The following is an 11,029-nucleotide window of genomic DNA, read 5'->3' as shown; positions in this document are numbered from 1 at the left end:
GTGTAAATGTATTTCCGTAATACATTTGGCCTGTTTGGTTATGTGAAATCTATCTGAGAATTATACCTTTGGTTGTAAAAATCTCTAGATTCATGAAATCTAGAGATTCACCTTTTACACTAAAAACGTGAATCTGTAGATTTATGGGTATGAGGTGAAATCCAGAGATTTCCACAGATTTCATTCCACATATTCGATTAACCAAACAGTTAATTTTATAAATTATGACTCCATAGATTTGAAATCTCCAGACTTGTGTAACCAAACAAGCCCTTAAGAGAAAATTATACAATGGTTACTAAGATCACGTAAGAGTATGTTTGGGTACATGAATCCAGAGATTTTAAAGATTCACAAATGGGAAATTTATACTTGTTTGGTTGAGTGAATTTTTAAATTTATGAAATCTAGAGATTCACTATTTTACAATAAAAACTAGGGCTGCAACTGGGCCGGGCTTTTGCAATCCCAAGCCGAACCCTATATGTTTTAATATGAGCCAATTCCTGCCCTGACCCGAGTTCAGGGCCAAGGATTATTGTCCCTAGCCCTAAGACCTACAGGGCCAAGCCAAGTCCATTCCCCCCTAATTGGCCCTAATTGCGTTGGGTCGGGATGGGTTGGCCCTGATTAGCCCTAATTGGCCCTATCCCTGGCCTTGACCCTAATTGGCCCTGTCCTTGACCTTGATTAGCCATGTCCTTGGCCTTGACCCTGATTAACCTTGTCCTTGGCCCTAGCCTTAATTGGTCATATCCTTGGACCTAAAATATCAAATGTAAATTCATAAAAATAATAATAATAATATAATTAAAGTATCACAAGTAAACTAAAAATAAAATTCATAGAAATATAAGATGATTCAAGCTCATACAAAATGATAAAATAGTCAATAAGTTGATAGTGTTGCTTTAAACATAAATAAATTCATACTTCATAATTCTATATTGAGTTCCGAAAGTCTCCTATTGCTTTGATGATGGATATTGAAAACTTCTCCAATTGATATCCTTATTATTTTTTTTTTTTTAAATCATCATATTCAAAACTTTGTTAACAAGTAAATCAACGATAATTTAGTATTGATGTTTTTTTCGCAATTAAAGAAAATGATATTTTAGTTACAAACATAACTATCTATCCTTAATAAGTTTTTTTTTTTTTTTTTTCTTCTCCTGAAATATCAAAGTTGAGGCAAAAGAAATATGTCAATATTCATGATGAGAAGTTGGGGTGTAGATTTTTTAGATATTAATTCTTTATGTACTAGATTTTATTATTTATAATATATTATCTCGCCATAGTCCTAAAAAAAATCAATGATTTTTGGGAACTGTTGTAATGTGAAGAATTGCTCCTCTAAAAGTATTTTATTCACAAGACCCCAATAAGGTATTTATAGTTACAACCTAGTTAAGTTCTATACTAAGTAGGAAAATGAAATATATAAATAAAACTCTAGACTTATCAGAAACATAATCCTATTCTAATTAGGAAACCTCATTACATGTTTTCAACACTCCCCCTCAAGTTTGAGCATAGATATTTATCATGCGTAACTTGCTTGTAATGTAATTGAATATCTTCGTGCTCTTTGTGAGCACATTAGCCCGTTGCTCGTTTGAAGTAACAAAGGTGATATGGATCAACCCAGCTTCAAGCTTCTCTTTGATGAAATGTCTATCAATCTCCACATGCTTAGTTCTATCATGCTGTACTAGGTTATGAGCTATACTGATTGCTAGCTTACTATTTGAGTAAAACTGTATAGGAACCTCCAAATCTGTCACAACCTCTTGAAGCAACCCTTTAAGCCATAATACCTCATAAATGCCTTGAGTAATCGCCCTAAACTCGGCCTCGGCATTGGACTGCGCAACTATAGCCTGTTTCTTGCTTCTCTAAGTCACAAGGTTATCTCCCACATATACACAATACCCAGAGGTAGACCTCCTATCATCTGGACATCCTGCCCAATATGCATCTGTATATGCCTCAATCTTCAAATGTACATGAGCTTAAATTAAAATTCCTTTTCCTGGAGTAGTCTTCAAGTATCTCAAGATCCGATATACTGCATCCAAATGTGAAGAATAGGGATCATGCATATACTAGCTAACAAGATTAACTTCAAATGTGATGTCAAGTCTAGTGTGAGTTAAATAGATCAACTTTCCCACTAATGTGATGTCAAGTCTTTGCCTTCAAGTGTAGGTTAGGCTCAATAGGAGTCTCAGCAGGCTTACATCCTAACATTCCAGTTTTCTCAAGAAGATCCAATGTATACCACCCAGCCGGATCCGGCCATACCCGTGGGGGTGATACACCACAGGACCAAGGTTCAGTGACAATTCCATACAACACATGATAAAGCATAATTAAAAGGACAAGAATAAATCAAGTTCTAATAATAAATAATCAAATCTGGATTATCAGAAGGTTACAATCATCCATTATCTAAAGTTAATAAAAATGGACATCAGAGTTTGAAGGAAGCATAATTTGTTGCAGCGGAATTTAAACTAAAATGATTCCCTAATGGAATGCAACCTCATAAGAACAGTACTTGCACGAGCATGAAGCTCCATGCAAATCTACATCCTCTTCAGTCACTCCTTCAAGAAAGCATGTCGGTGATGAATCCTCCACTTGGAAGGAGTCCTCATAGCCTGCAGAATATTCTAATGGAAACAGACATATAAAAAGGAATGAGTTCAATAGAACTCAGTGAGGTCAACTCAACATTTTATCATACATTCGTCCACAAGATTCCACATCATATCATGCATTCGTACACAAGATTCCACATCATATCATGCATTCGTACACAAGATCCCACACCACACATAGCTTGAGTATCGATAATGTAATTAATGATAGTGATATGATGTATGAATGATTATGATATTATGCTCCTAACTCTATCATGAAGTCTCTATGGTAGACACGCATTAAGTTTGTACACCAATCTCCTTTGGGGGTTCTCAGTCACTTTCCCTCAACAAGAGACGTCTATTGGGTTCTCCGCGGTTGTTGGGTAAAGTCCTGTCAAGCCATGGTTGGGGTATAGGTCACCACTCTCTCACATCACCGTTTGGTATGAGATTGGCGCGTGTCAAAGATAATGCTAGCCCAGTGCAAAGTCATACGGTCTCGTACTACATATGGTCCGGATATCTCCCCTCATGCCTAGTGCCCTTTTGGTTCAATACCTTTCCACCTATGAATGGAATCCTCAACGGGAGGCATCTGTTGGATGCCATTCCTTAACCCAGTGGTCATCCACATATAATGGACAGGATGCTCTCCATGTCCTCTCACGGATCATTTCACAGGTCTTGAGCGCCCAGAAGCCCTTATCTATTATATGCAACCCTACCTCTCTATGATGATAGTGGGCCTGCTTGACACTTAGGACCCAGCCACTAACATCACGGGTTAACCGGCTTCAATACCCCTGTCGGAAGGGTAGTAGTACTCATGAAGTTACCTAGCCAAACACTTCTAGACACTTAGCATTCATGTACTTAAGTCTAGATGCATACTCATGTAAGTTCACTAGGGTAATGGGCGAACCCACAACCCTAGTTTGAAACATAAAATAGAAAGAGTAATTTAATTCAACATCATCCATATATCTTCATATCAATAATTTAGAATTTGAAAATAAAAGAAAACACTCAATCCATTTAATCTCATCCATCTCATACATTTTCATATTGGTTTCAAAGAATATTGAAAATAGAAGCAAAGATACTTGCTTACCTTTCATTCGTGCAAAGTCCCACACATAATCACAAGATAATAAATATTAAAGCAAGGCAATATATCAATAATGAAATTTAATTACATAATTAAACATGCAAGATAAGGTTGAGTATATTCCTCACCTTTTTAGTTAGCATAAGCTCTCCAAAGTTCCACAAAGTCACACTTACGAGTTGGTGATTATAATCAAAATAAACCTAATCATGTAAGAAGATCAATAGACATAAATTAGAAGTCAATTGGGTTTTAATAGAGTTCCCAAAATCACCCAACAAAAGCCTAATCTGCCAACTAGTTTTGAACCTACCTTTCTCAACCTAGTTTCGGCGAAAATCAATATTTCACCATCGATTCGAAGTCGAATCGAAACGAAACTTTGGGAAAGTCTATTTGGCAGCAATAGGGTCCTAAGGATACCTTCAATTTGATCTAATTCCGTCTCAATAAAAAAGCCCCAATTTTGGGCTCTCGCGAGTGCTCTCGACTGAGTCTGAGAGCAAAATGCAAAATCGTTTGCAACGATTCACACAAACCACTCACAAACAAAAGGGAAACATAAATGAAACTATTTGCAAGCATTCAAAACACCTATCATGTTACAACTACTCAAATCCAACATTTATTGCGAAGAACTACTCATAAAACTAAGCCCAAAGAAGAGGGTTTGATGAATCTTACCTTTCCTAACGATTCCGCAAAGATCCGGGTGCCGGCACGCTTCCGAATGATTAGGAACCTTCTTCTCCCTTGGTTTCTCCTCCTCCTTGAGCCTCAGCCTCGTACTAGCCTTCTAAAATGAAAGTATGAGTGAAAGAGGGCTTAAAAATAGGGTTTAAGAGTGAAAAACCCGATTCTTGCCCCGAACTGGGCTTGGGGTGGTCGACCAGCTGTTCAACCGGCAGATCGACCGGTCCTATTTTGGATGGTCAAACAAGGTCTAAATTGGGAGATCTTTGGTTTGTTGGAAAGGTCTTTCGACGCTCTTCGTTTTGATACCTTATTCGCGTCAATCGGATTCTCCATCACCAATCTATGGCCGTTCCAAGATCACCCTTTTTACCCCATCATGATTAATCTTCTCTCTTCAATTAAACTTTAGGAGAGTTGATGAGTCATCACAAGGGTCATCCACCAACATTGGTTCCATTTCCAACCCTTCGGGCTCCACTTGAATGGCCCACATTTGTCGTCAACTTGAGGCTCGATTTTCTCGGTTTCGAAGCCACGGGTTAAAGGGGTAGAAATCCGGGGGATTTCACATACTTCCTCTAGGATAGAGATACACTGCTAGTAGAATATGCCAACTCTAAACCTAGGAAATATCTTAGTTTTCTCATATCTTTGATCTCAAATTCAGTTCCCAAAAAAATCTTTAATGCTGAAATCTCATCCTCACTACTGGCTGTGATCATAATATCATCCACATATACTAAAAGTATAGAAGTGTGGCAACCATCTCTTATAATAAATAAAGTGTGGTTTGCATTGCTCTGCTTATAGCCATTAGATATCATTGCCTTATGGAACCTTCCAAACCACGCTCTTGGAGATTGCTTCAGCCCATATAAAGCCCTCTTTAACTTGCTCAATTTCATATAAGTCTCTGTAGTAGAATACCCGGGTGGTATATCCATATATACCTCTTCTTGGAGTTCTCCATGCAAAAAGGCATTCTTCACATCTAATTGTTGTAAACTCCACCCTTTATTAATTACACATGAAATAATAATACGAACTGTAATCATCTTGGCAACAGGGGCAAATGTCTCCTGGTAGTCAATGCCATAAGTCTAAGTGAAACCTTTGGCTACCAATCTTGCCTTGTACCTTTCAACAGTCCCATCTACCTTGTACTTGATCACAAACACCCATTTGCACCCAACAATTTGCTTTCCTATGGGCAAAGTCCCACATTTTGTTTTTTTCCGAAGCTTGCATTTCCTCATCCATAGCTTCTTTCCAGTTTGAGTGAGATAATGTCTCCTGCCAAGTGTTAGGAATAGACGTAGAGGACAAAGAGAAAATAAAACTTTGAAATTCTGGAGATAGACACTGATATGAAACATAACTAGAAATAAGATGTTTAGTGCAAGTTCAAGGCTGCTTTCTTAATGCAAATGGTAAGTCTAAAGTAGGATTAGAAGAAAGGTCAAAGACAGACTCATCTGGAGGAACAGATTGTTCAAGGCTAGGAACCAAAGATTTTGATTGGCTTGGTTCAGAAGGGGTCATTTGTTGATTTTTTTTGATAGGTCTTCAGAGGTCTAGTCTCCCCCTTTATATCATCCACTAGTTGTTCATGTCCGGTCATTCCATCTTCCAAAGGAGGATCATCTGTAGGAATCTCAGGAGAAATATCGAAAGGAGGAATCAACATTGGAACCTCTTCACTAAAACTCTCCCCTTGAAGAAGTGTAGGGGGGAAAAAAAGGAATTTGTTCCTAGAACACAACATCCATAGAGACAAAAAAACGACGAGAACTAGGATGATAATACTTATACCCCTTCTGTGTAGGAGGATAACCCAAGAAAATGTACTTTAACCCATAAGTCAAATTGACATTGTGACAACTAAAAATACTTGTGGGGATTTGTGGATCAACAAAGGCTTCAATGACAAAGGCTATACTAGTACTAGAAGTCGGTACTGGAGAATATGAGTCAAGTCTGGACATCAATTGGCGAATGTGCTGGAGCTCATATGAGAAAAGAGGTGTTGGAGTACTCAAGGTGTCAGAACTGGCTTGATTTGCAGATGTTTGATTGCTTCCCTTGATTCCATTGCTACCTCCTCCATGGGAATTTGTTGGGCGTCCATGCAACTTCCAACACTTGTCATTTGTATGACTCTCTTTTCCACAATACTCGCACTTTACTGGAGGGCGAAAATTACTAGAACTAGATTTATTATTGTCATAACCAACCACCAAAGCAGATCTATCAGATGTTTGAGTGTGTACCATGGCTGTCCTTCGACTGTCCTTGGTATCTACCATGGCATAGGCTTGAGCTAGAAAAGGGAAATGCTCTCTAGAAAGGATCTATGCGCGAATTTGATCAAATTCTATATTCAATCCTGCCAAAAAATTATAAACTCTCTGTTTTATCTTCACATTGTTGATAGGCAATAGCATCTTTAGCATTCTTCGGTGTAAACTTCCCATAGAAATCTAAAGTCTAGTAATATCCCCAAAGAGTGTTATAGAACTGAAAAAGAGGAAGGTCCTTTTGTTGTAACTGATTGATTTTTCGTCTAATTTCAAAGCAACGTGCATCATTGCCAACTCTAGAGTAAGTTTCTTTAGTATCTTTTCAAATAGTTGCCGCATCAGGAAGGAGGAGATAAGTCTCTTCTATGCTAGATTTAATGGAGTTGATGAGAAAACCCATGACCAAGAATTTATCTGTATGCCACTTGGAAAGTTGCAGACCAGGTGTGGAAGGTTTTGTAGAAGTCCCGTCAAGATGGCCAGTAAGACCACGAGTACCAGCAGTGAGGGAAACTGAACGAGACCATCTAAGATAATTTGTCTCATTAGGTTTCACAGTGGTTATCTGAAGTGGAGAAAATTCACAATCCTTATGAATGAAAGACATGGGAGACTCTTTAGATGTACCAGATAAATGAGATATGGGATCATCCATCATCATAAGGAGAAATTATTCAAAAAGTCTCTGAACTTTTTCAAAATTTACGAAAAAGTCCCTGAAATATTTTCAAAATACTCCCACTAATTTTTATTTTGTAGGAAATGACCTCTTCATGTCAACTTCTTCTTCTTTTTTCAGTTGCAGACACATTCTCACTGGGTAGGAAATCTGTGACTCTTCACTGCACCTCATCTTATTTTCTCCAATACATTTAATATGAATTCAGAGTCCATCTAAGTAGAGCCGGACCTACGTTGGGGCCGAAGGGGGCCATGTCCCCTCACATGTAAAATATTACTATTCCCCCCCCCCTTAAATATTGAAAATAATTTTTAAAAGGTAAAATAATGGGGGTATTAATGTCATTCCTAATTAGAAACTAATTCCTCAATCCCTATTTATTCTCTCCTCTCTCCTCTTTGCTTCCTATATTTTCTCTTATTTTCTACAAATTTGGTTAAGGAAAAATCGAAAGAAATCTTCTCCACAATTAGATATTTTCTTTCTTTCTTTCTCAATTTTTTTTTTTATTCTTTTTATTTGATTTTATAGTCTCTCTTTCTTTATTTTTTCTACTATTTTTGTTACTTGATTTTATATTGTGAATGAAATATCTATGGCTAGTAAAATAACTAAGTACCATTGGTTTGCATTTCCTACAAAAAAAAAAATGAAGAAGGTTTTTGCTATTGAAATCATGTGCCATTTCTTTTTGTATGGCTACTTTAATTTATCTATATTTTATCAGGGAAAAAAATATCATTATTAATAATTTTTATTTTTTAATATATGTGACCCCATAAAATATATATGGGCCTACGTCTGAAAAAAATAAAATAATTCAGAGGTGGGACCCTCAAGGAGTCTTACATGGGCCCTTACAGTATATGCGGTGTAAAAACATTATTACTCCCCCAACAGGAAGGTGATTTGAACTTAATTCTTTGCCTCTCTCCTCCCCCAATGTTGAATACTAGTTCCACCCCTACATCTAAGGACGGGTGAACTATCCTTTTCCCCCTTTTTCCTTTCTAAGTTCTTTTTATTTTTTATTTCTTAATTTAGTAATTTTTTAACATATATAATGCTTGCAAATTAGCCTGATGTCACACATTCTTGGTGATGAAAAATGAATCAACAATATTTATATGACTGTTGATAGATCATATATTTGTATTCACAAAATTCAAAGGTAAGTAGGGAATAAGTACATGTATTGTTTATAAATAATTATCATTCTTATATGATTTCTATTATCATATGAAAGATGATTTTTATTTTCACTGAGTTAAATGTAAAAAGAGATTGGTGGAAACTACAAATGTAAAATCGGTATCCATGGTTGTGACAAGTTTACAGCTTCTCCTCATAAATCAAACTTTTACCTTTCATCTCGGGAACAAATTTTGTATATTGATTATTTGTTTTCATGCATTTTTTTGTTCTTTCACTGCTTCTCATCTTTGCTGATAGCATTTGTAGTGCATAATGAAAAGATTATGTTTACCCAAAAACAGTATAATGAAAAGATTATCAATAAATTAATGAATAATTAAATATTTAAACTCATATTCAAAATAGCAGCTGGTTTGCCCGAGAGGTTAAGGGGGAAGACTTAAGATCTTCTGCACATAAGTGCGCGTGGGTTCGAACCCCACAGCCAGCACTTTAAGCGTACTTGTTTTGCCCAGACTTTGGTCTCGTTTAGAGATTCATCTTTTAACACTATGCCCAGATTTAGGGCCTGTTTGGTTATTTGAGTTTGTAGATTTCAAATCTATAAACTTCAAATCTTTAGAATTATGGTTTGGTTAGCTTTTATTTTTTAAATGAAATTTTTAGATTTATCCTAAAAAAATATTTATTGAATTATGGTTCAAATGTTTAAAGCTTTGATAGTCGAGGTGAAAATCTATAGATTTCACGTCATACCCATAAATATACAGATTCACATTTTTAGTGTAAAAAGGTGGATCTCTAGATTTCATGAATCTAGGGATTCACACACCCAAACAGGAATAATCTCCCATTTGTGAATCTAGATATTTCAAATCTCTGGATTCACATAACAAACAGGCCCTAGAGATTCATCTTTTAACACTAAAAATGTAAATATGTAGAAATCTCACAACTTAAGTAACAAAACATGAACCATGACTTTATTATAGATTCGAAATCTCTAGACTCAAGTAACCAAACATGAACCATGACTTTATAGATTTGAAATCTCTAAACTCAAGTAACCAAACATGAACCATGACTTTAGGGCCTGTTTATTTACTTGGGTCTGAGATATAAAAAATATAAAAAAAAAACAAATCTATTCATAAAAAAATTTATAAAATTAAATGTTTGGTTGTGGAATGAAATTTGTGGATTCATCATAAAAAAAACTATTTGATCGATGTGACTTTTGTGAATGTGCAAATGTATAGCTTTTTTGAAATCTCTGGATTTCACCACTTACCCATAAATCGACAGATTCATGTTTTTAGTGTAAAAAGGTGAATCTCTAGATTTCATGAATCTAGAGATTTTTACAACCAAACGGGTATAATTCTCAGATTCATGAATCCAGAGATTTGAAACCTCTAAATTCATATAACCAAACAGGCTCTTATAGATTTGAAATCTCTAGACTCAAGTAACCAAACATGAACCATGACTTTATAGATTTGAAATCTCTAGCTCAAGTAACCAAACAGACCCTAAATACACTTATTCTTGTTTTTCTCATTTAAAATCTGAATTTCAAAGTACTTAAATGCCCTTTGGATAAGAAAATGACAATAATGCCTTAGTTCAATACTCTCATACCCATCTGGGTAAAGCTATTTTCTCTTCACCCATCCTCTACCTACGCCTTCACTCCCTCCCCCTGCAGGCTACCAATTGCCCCTATAATGTTCCTCCAATCCAACTTTTCTGCAAATCCCCAAAGTTGCACCCTAGAATTCTCTAATAAACGATTGAACTCAAAGTTGATTCAAAATGATCACTCTGATCACTAAGTTCTCCCATCTGAGAAACTAGCATTCAATCAAAATTGTAATCGCTATCTTATTTAATCTCAAGGATTCAAAACCCTGTAAAATTTCAAGAACATTATTTTTATTTTATTTCAGATGGTTGTTGGAACTCCATATTCAAGTCTGATCAAGAAACTTACCCCAAAATTTATGGATTTGCAGTGGGTAAGAAGGAAGGTCTTCATGGTCCAGAGATTCTTTCATGGTGTCTGCTTGCGAATTTACCCATGCTTGAGCAGAACCTCTTTATGTCGACTTCTTCTTCTTTTTTCAGTTGCATGCACATTCTCACTCAGTAGGAAACTCGTGACTCTTCACTGCCCCTCATCTTATCTTATCAAATACATTTAATCTAAATTCAAAGTCCCTCTAAGTAGAAGTGGACCTACGTTGGGCCAAGAGGGGCCATGGCCCCCCTCTTTTTTTGAAAGTTTGATTAGTTCCTTTAACTTTTCCTATTTTTTTCTTTTCTAACATGTGAAATATTACTATTTGCCCCCCCTTCAATATTGAAAATAGTTTTTAAAGGTAAAATAATGAGGGTATAAATGTCATTCCTAATTAGAAATGAACTCCTCAAT

General features: G+C 36.1%; 1 non-coding gene across 1 annotated transcript; it reads left to right on the top strand.

Moving 5' to 3' along the window:
• The first annotated feature begins 9,002 nt into the window (after positions 1-9,002).
• Positions 9,003-9,085, top strand: TRNAL-UAA (transfer RNA leucine (anticodon UAA)). Its single transcript has one exon. It is a non-coding gene; the product is annotated as a tRNA-Leu (tRNA).
• The last annotated feature ends 1,944 nt before the right edge of the window (positions 9,086-11,029 follow it).

This window comes from Hakea prostrata, chromosome 3, assembly GCF_041222555.1.
Source record: "Hakea prostrata isolate BN-2017 chromosome 3, UWA_Hpros_2, whole genome shotgun sequence".
Classification (NCBI taxonomy): domain Eukaryota; kingdom Viridiplantae; phylum Streptophyta; class Magnoliopsida; order Proteales; family Proteaceae; genus Hakea; species Hakea prostrata.
Note: the sequence above shows the minus strand (reverse complement) of the source record. Positions and strands in the feature narration are given on the sequence as shown.